The sequence below is a fragment of the Pygocentrus nattereri genome, chromosome 25 (assembly GCF_015220715.1).
Source record: "Pygocentrus nattereri isolate fPygNat1 chromosome 25, fPygNat1.pri, whole genome shotgun sequence".
NCBI lineage: Eukaryota > Metazoa > Chordata > Actinopteri > Characiformes > Serrasalmidae > Pygocentrus > Pygocentrus nattereri.
The window spans coordinates 23,971,188-23,978,928 of NC_051235.1; positions in this window are offsets into that span (position 1 = coordinate 23,971,188).

Below are 7,741 nucleotides of genomic sequence, written 5' to 3' on the forward strand. Positions count from 1 at the left end.
AGTTGTACTGTAATTCCAGAAATGGACTTTCAAAAAAAGGTGCCAAAGTTGCCATAGTGGAACCACTTTTAATTCCCTAAAGAACCTTTCAGTGAATAATAAAAATGGTGCCAGTAAAAATAATGGTGCCAAAAAGTGTATTTGGACCAGCTGCTTTTAAACTGCTCCTCAGGCCCTCCCAGGTGGTCCAGATATTCCAACAGCTTTATTCATGTTGGAAGGTGAATTTGAGCATAATGCAGAACAATTGGGTGGGCCCCAAGGACCAGTTTGATATTTTTATAAATGAGATTTTTTAATTTTAAAAAATCTCCTCGTAATGTAAAAGGTTCATACCAACTAAAGATTATTCTTAGAACTGTACATCCAAACACCATTTTATAATCATTTTAATGCTGTACATTACTATTTTTAATTTAAAAATTGAAACCTTGAAAACTTCACTCCAGGCCTTCTGCAAGTCTCAGATACATCAGTGACTGAGAATATGAGTGGTAGGCTGACTAATCCATTTCAGAAATGGAAAACAGCAGCAGCAGCTCTGTGTTAGAGAGCTTTACTGAAAGAGTCACTCTAAAACTGTAACAAGGTAAAATCGACGGGAATGTCTGTTACAGTCTGCTACAACCTTTGATGTAATTTGCAATACCGTATAAGGTTTTTTTGTTGTGAAACAGAACCATCAAAACAAACTACATCAGTTCTTTATTTTTCTCACCAGTTTAGTTGTGGCCAGTTGCACTTACTGGTTAGGTCTCCCCTTACCACACAATGGCCCCAAACTGGGAGAGAGAAGGCTACAATGTGCTTCCCTCAATACATATGAAGCCAACACATCTTCTCAAACTGCCAAAATGCAACATCATTGAACTGTAACTGCCAATTGTATTGCATCAGCTAATAGAAGCCTATGTTGCCTAGCCTTGCTAGCAATGGGGCAGAGAAAGGGCCCAGCAGAGATAGCAAGGCCATTTATACTGCCTTGGATTCCTGGCCCCAGATGGTGCAAATTTTTCCTCAGTGTTGCTACTTCATGCTAAAAAATGTCTTGTAAACCTGACATATGATGCTGCTTAGACAGCTGAGGCACTCAGAAGACTTTTAACATATCAGCACACAGGAATACTTGGGGCCAGATTCACAAAAGTTTCTTTTTTAAAGAAAAAAGTTATGAAGATTGCTATTCTTCAGATAACTTAGTAAGAATTGTCTGTTCTTAAATGTTTTCTTAACCATATGCTAGGCCCATACTTGCCATAGGCTGTAAGAGTTGACGAGGCGAGCATCAGAACTTACGAAACACTGCACTGCGTCTGCCACAACCTTGTCTCTTGCTTTCCACTATTACCCCACAATTATCATATTTTTAAAGGAGGATTTTCTTGTCGGCTATTTCTTCCTCCATCTCATTTAGTCTTTGTTTGCTATTTTTTTTAATGGTTGGTTTGATGTATTTCCTCCATTTTGCTGTTCTCTGAGTCGGTTAATGAATGCAAGTAACAATTAATACATTCAAAATGTATCTTGTGGCATTTAAAACCTCTTTTTTTGGGGGGATTTGCATTTAATAACATTATCATGAACTTCTTAGCGTTTGTCTCATTGTTTTTCCTTACGAAAGCTTTTGTGAATCCGGCCCCTGGTTTATTAACTTTGTTAATGCACACTTAAAATCTCATTTAATACTGTGAAACTATTAATACCTCCTGGCATTTATGTAAATCGGAGGACGTCTGCACAAGATAATTCTCTTTAAAAAAAAACTGTCCACAGTTTACTGGAAATGGTGTCAAGAAACCCATTGTCTTGAGTATAATTAGGAAATTCACACCAGTAAATAGAATTTTGTATTGTTTTTAAGTCTTACACTTACACAAGAATGAGTGCCAACCATCCAGAAAATAATATTACGCTTTTTAGCAACTGAATCCTCATGCCATAAATATTCATAAAACTCAGACAGCATATGCAACTAAACTGGAGGCTTTGCACTTTAGGAACAGACACATTTTGGAATTTGTAAGACACTGGTAGAATAGCAAAAGCAGCCCCTATACATCCATTTGGAGCTTTGTAAGGAGACTTTCTGTCACAGTAAATTATTCCAAACACACCCAGTCATCAGACTGAATGCCTGGAATGAACACAACATGCCACCAATGTGATAAATAGCCTGGAGTTTTGCCTTAAAAAAAACTAGAACCTCTAACATTAAGATAAACTCGCTTACTTTTTTTCTGTGTTCTTCAGGGTGCTATTCTCAGTCACTAGCATATTGCAACATTAATCATACTGCAAATGATGAAAAATAGCCTTTGATATTCTGTCTGCAACATTCCAGACACATGTATTTAACTATACTATAAGAGATATGATATAAATCTGTTTTTGTTTTATTTATTTTTTATCTCCTGTTAGTAGCAAATCCCCAGTGTAGAGGCCTCCTCTACTGAAACATCAGTCTAAAAATATGAAGACTGTATATGATATCAGGATCTATAAGGTTTTCCTGTTATCAGCCTCTCAATATTGTCAATCGCTTTAACATGCTTAAGGTTCTGTCATGTGACTATTGTGGCCATGTATACTACACCCTTAAAAGGGGGCTCTTTAAGGTTTCCATTCTAAAAAAATGTTTATAAAGTACTGTGCAGAAGTCAGAGCCACACTTGACTTAATTTCTAGTCAAAACTGGCATTATATTGGCATAATATTTCTGAGGGACCCCTAACAAACATGAAAGATCTGGTGGAATATCAATCACATAAACAATACATAAAGTGTTCATCTTTGAGACAGAGGGGGGAAATCAAGCTCCACTCTTGCTTTAGATCAAAGAATACTCCACAGGTGTTTCTGTCCATCTTTCCCCTGTGTGAAGAGAACTCTATGCCATGGGAAAGGACGTGTAGCTGTCAAGATACCCCTGCTGAGAAAAGGAAATAGGCCAGTCAAACAAAAAAGCTGCTGGTGTTCTCAGAACAATGGACTGACCACCCCAGAGTCTAGACCTCAACATCACTGAATGTGTTTGGGATTACTTTTGGAATTGTGAGAAGCTGAAAATGCAACCAACTTCTAGGACTGAACTTTAGAGGTGTGGAAAGATATCCCTGCAGATTTCTTTGTAAAAAGCTCAAAGCAAGTCTCTTGAAAAGAATGGAAACTATAATAAGGGCAAAGAGTGGAAATAATAAATACTGAAAAATGTTGTATTTGGCTGTTAAGGCTTTGATGTTATTTTTCATTAAATATATACTTTCTGTGACTTTCTGTGTAAATGCTTTTGTAATGCTAACAAATGAATGACTTAATAGATGTTTTGACTGGAAATTAAATAAAGGATGGGTGGCCTCTGACTTTTTCACAGTGATGTATATTAAATGGTGAGCTTAAGGAACTGATGGTCAGTTATTGTGATCTCTTTTGTATCTAGAAACCTAATATCAAAAAAAGAGCGAAAAAAAGAATAATTTCTGTTTGGCCTCTATTAAAACCAACTTTCTTGTTTTGTTTTTTTTTGGGGGGGGGGGGTTGTCTTTTTTTTTGTAAATGTATGCTCTTTCCAAATTTGATGCCTGCAACATGTTCCAAAACACTTGGAACAGGAGCTTGTTTACCACTGTGTTACATCTCCTTTCTTTTTCCTTTTAACAACACTTAATAATCATTTGTGGGACAGACACCAACTGATTCCGTCTTTTGCATAATTTAAAATCACATCTGCCATTCACAATTTGTCAAAATTTCAAGGCGGGAGGACCAACAGATATTGGTCCAAAATCAGTTGGAATAAATCAAAAATAAATCATGTCTCCATTGACATCCAATAAAAGTTAAGAATGTTTGTTCTTTTTTCTGCACAGTTATCATTTTGGAGATATAAAGATTTGTTACAACAGTGACAATGTGTTGCTGCAAAATGTGTCCAGCTTTAATGGTGCTTTCACAGATGTGCACGCAAGGTACCCACTAATACACCCCATACCAATACAGACCCTGGATTTTAAACTTTATGCTAGTAACAAGCTGAATGATCCTTTTCTTCATTTGCCTGAAGATTGCAACAGCCATTATTTCCATAAACAAGCTGAAAAGTTGATTCATCATTTGTGACATCAGAGAAGAACAGTGTTTATTGACAATGGTTCATCAACATATTCCAGAGCCCAGGCAGTGATCAGGGGCGAATTCAGTGATTCTGAGGCTTTAGGTAAAAGACAATGTGTATCGCAGGGGCAGAAGCAGGTTACAAATGCAAAGTTGGTTTAATGAGACTGTCCAGTACTCATAGTCACAGCAGACAGAGGTCAAGATAAGTCAAAATAAGAGGCAGATCCAAACCCGAAAAACCAAAGAAAATAGCAGGGGTCAAAATCAGGGAAAATCACATTATGAACACCGAGACTTGGCAAACACTCTGACTGCTACATATACCCCTTCAATGACAGACGAGGGAAACATAATGCAGTGATGGGGCCACCTGGGTGCACATTTTTTAATTAGTGGTCAGTGCAAAAAACTGCTATCTTAAATATAATATTTTGTATTACAAGATTATTTAACTGATTTCAAGGAATTTATACTCTTTTGCATTAGGTGAATTTATATATATATATATATATATATATATATATATATATATAGTGAGAGAGAGAGAGAGAGAGAGAGAGAGAGTGTAACAATTTAGTATAGATAAATGTACTAGTAAAGTAATGAGATTACTTTATTCACAATGTAAAAAGTACTGTAATCCAATTACCTTTTGAGAGAAGGAACTTTTATCAGTTTACTTTTATTTGAGTAATTACTGCAACACAAAAACAGTCTATACTTACATTAACACTAGCATTATGTATGGTCTACTGAACCTCTTCAGATGCATTTTTGGCGAAGTGCCTAACCTCAACCCATCTTTGCATATTTGCATAATTGCATCATCTGTTTAAAATGGTTTTTTGAACATTTTTGAACATTCCTAATGTTGTCGGCATCAGTTTCAAAATCTATGTTTATTTATAAAAACAATGAAGTTGATAACATAAAACTACTGTGCCATGTCTTTTTAGGAATTGAGCTCATACTGTTGTCGTCTGTGATATCAATGATAGGGAACCTGTTATATTTGGTTCTTTTAAGCATCTTTTTCAAATGGTTGGTTGGTTGGTTCTATAAGGCAACGTAACGGTTTCCATTGTTGTTACAGAACCTCTTTAGTACTATATAGAACTAATTTTTGCTTTGTATCACACTGTTAAAAATTTACTTTCAGAAATGGTTCTTGGCTTGGATGAGTGCTTCTTGGATCTTCCTTCAGTGAGAATAAGATCATTTCAAATTCTTCCAGCTGCATGGCACGCCGATTTGTTCTGCTTCATTACGATGCACTAAACCAAAGTTATATATCATTAAAATATGATCAAATGATATTGAAGTTGTAAAGTAATAAACTCAACCTTGAGTGAGTGCAAAGAGACTAAATTACCCTCCCATTACAATGATGCTCGTCTTATAACAGCTACTGCAGAGAGTCCGTTATACGGATTGAGAGAATTGTTATAAGTGACCCACTGTAGTGGGATCAAGTAGAGCTATTTATTATGTTCCCAAAGAGAGGCTGACACCACTCCAACTAAAAAAAAAAAAAAAATGCACAAAAGAGTCACTCGACTCAAAGCCAGGCCTGTGACTCAGGCCAAATGACACACAAGCAAAACCGCAAGCGATGTGCACCAGTCTAGATTCAGATGTCTCTCCAATGAGTCCTCCACATCTGAGCCCTTACATAACCTCGCAGTACTGCTGTTGCACTCAATAATGATGTTTGATCATTCATTTTCAATTACCTTCTGATCAAACCTCCCTCTCAGACTCCTAATCAATTTAGCGGCGGTGAGTCAGGAAGCAAGGCCTGCCGCAAGGCCGAGTAATTGCCAGCCAGATTGGCCTCTGCTGCGAGCAGAAGACACACAGCATCAGCATGATGAGCCGAACCAAGTAGCAGGGACAAAACTCATTAAAGCCTCCCAGGCGTCTGAACATACTCCTCAGTCAGTCCCTTTTCCATAACAGCTCCATGCCATGAAGACAGAGTGTTAATTTTCATGGGAGAAAAGGCACGCCATGTGAGTGCATGAAGTTCAAGTGCATCTCTATAAAGGCTTTCACCAGTCGAGGTTATGCTAATCTTCTCACTACGACTCAAAGCAAGAGTGCATGGTGTGACACACAGCTCACAATCTTGATGCCACAACAAGGTGTCTTCAGTGCACTGAAAGGAAAGAATGGAACTCTTTTGCCTTTTCTTCACGTATTTCACCATTTTCTGCAATAGTGAAAATGCCATTCATAGTCATGGCTGAAGACTTATTCAGCATTGCTGGTGTAGCCATAGCTTTCCATCTTAGATGAAAAAGGCAGCTATATTGAAGTAAAGGTATTGTTACTTCAAGAAAATAGGATCTCAAGTAGAAGTAAAAATAGCCTAGAAAAAAAAAACTTGAATAAAAAGGAAGCAGGTCAAGAAGTCCTGAGATCCCTATAGAAAAAGATTTTGTTAGAACAACCAATATTTACCAGCAGAGCTGTGCAGAGTGCTCTGAAATGCAGTGATGGCTGAATACTGAATATACTGTACTATATGTACAATATATCTTAGGCACATGGAAAAACTCCTATGCTTTTCAGTATATTATAATCTGATGCTGGTGATCTAAGTGAAAGTGGGACAGGTTTTGATGGATGTACCAGAGGACCCACATAAAAACTATACACTCAACTTTGTGTTTTTGCTAGGTGTCCCAAGCCTGTATGTAAATGTATTTAAATTGTAGTGAATATAGATCTATTTGGACATTATACACCCTGGAATTCACTTAGACCCTGTTTTTCACTTGAATCATTTCTATGTAAAGTGGGACTTCTAACATTTTTTCAAGATGTATACATAATTCAATCGTTGAGTTACAGTATATATCCAAAAGTACCCCCTACATTAGAGTTCAAGTATCCTGCCACACCTATTGCTAACAGGTGTGCACAGTTAAAAACAAAGCCATGCATTTTCTATAAACAAACATAGGCTGTAGAAAAGGTTGTGCTGAAAAGCTCAGTGACTGTCACTGTCTCTGAAAGCAATATCAGCCCAAAAACTGCGGCACCTTCATGAAATGGGTTTTCATGGCCAAACAGATGCAGTCAAGCTTAAGATCAATATGTATAACTCCAAGTGTCACCCAGAATGGTGTAAAACATGCTGTCTCTGGACTAAAGCAGACAACACAAAGAAGGCCTTCAGAGCTGGAGACAGGGAGGAGGTGAAAATGATCCAGAGGGAACTGAAGACAACTATCAGGGAAGCTAAGAACAAATACAGGAGAAAGCTGGAGTAGAAACTCCAGCAGAACAACATGAGGGAGGTTGGGAGTGGAATGAGGACCATCACCAGCCTCAGGTCCAGCAACAACAAAAGGAGTAGAGGGCAGCATGGACAGGGCCAACAAGCTAAATCTGTTCTTTAACTGCGGGCTCTGTCCTCCCCTGTCTTGACTCTTCTGCTGCCAGTCCTCAGCAGCCCACTCCACTCACCCTCCCTCCTCCTCCTGATAGCTTGCCCCCCTCCTGTGACTGTCCATCTCACACCTCTACCTCTCCCCCACCTGTCACCTCTACAGTGAGTCTCACTGCTGACCAGCTGAGAAGACAACTAAAGAGACTCCACCCAAACAAGGCTGCTTAAAGC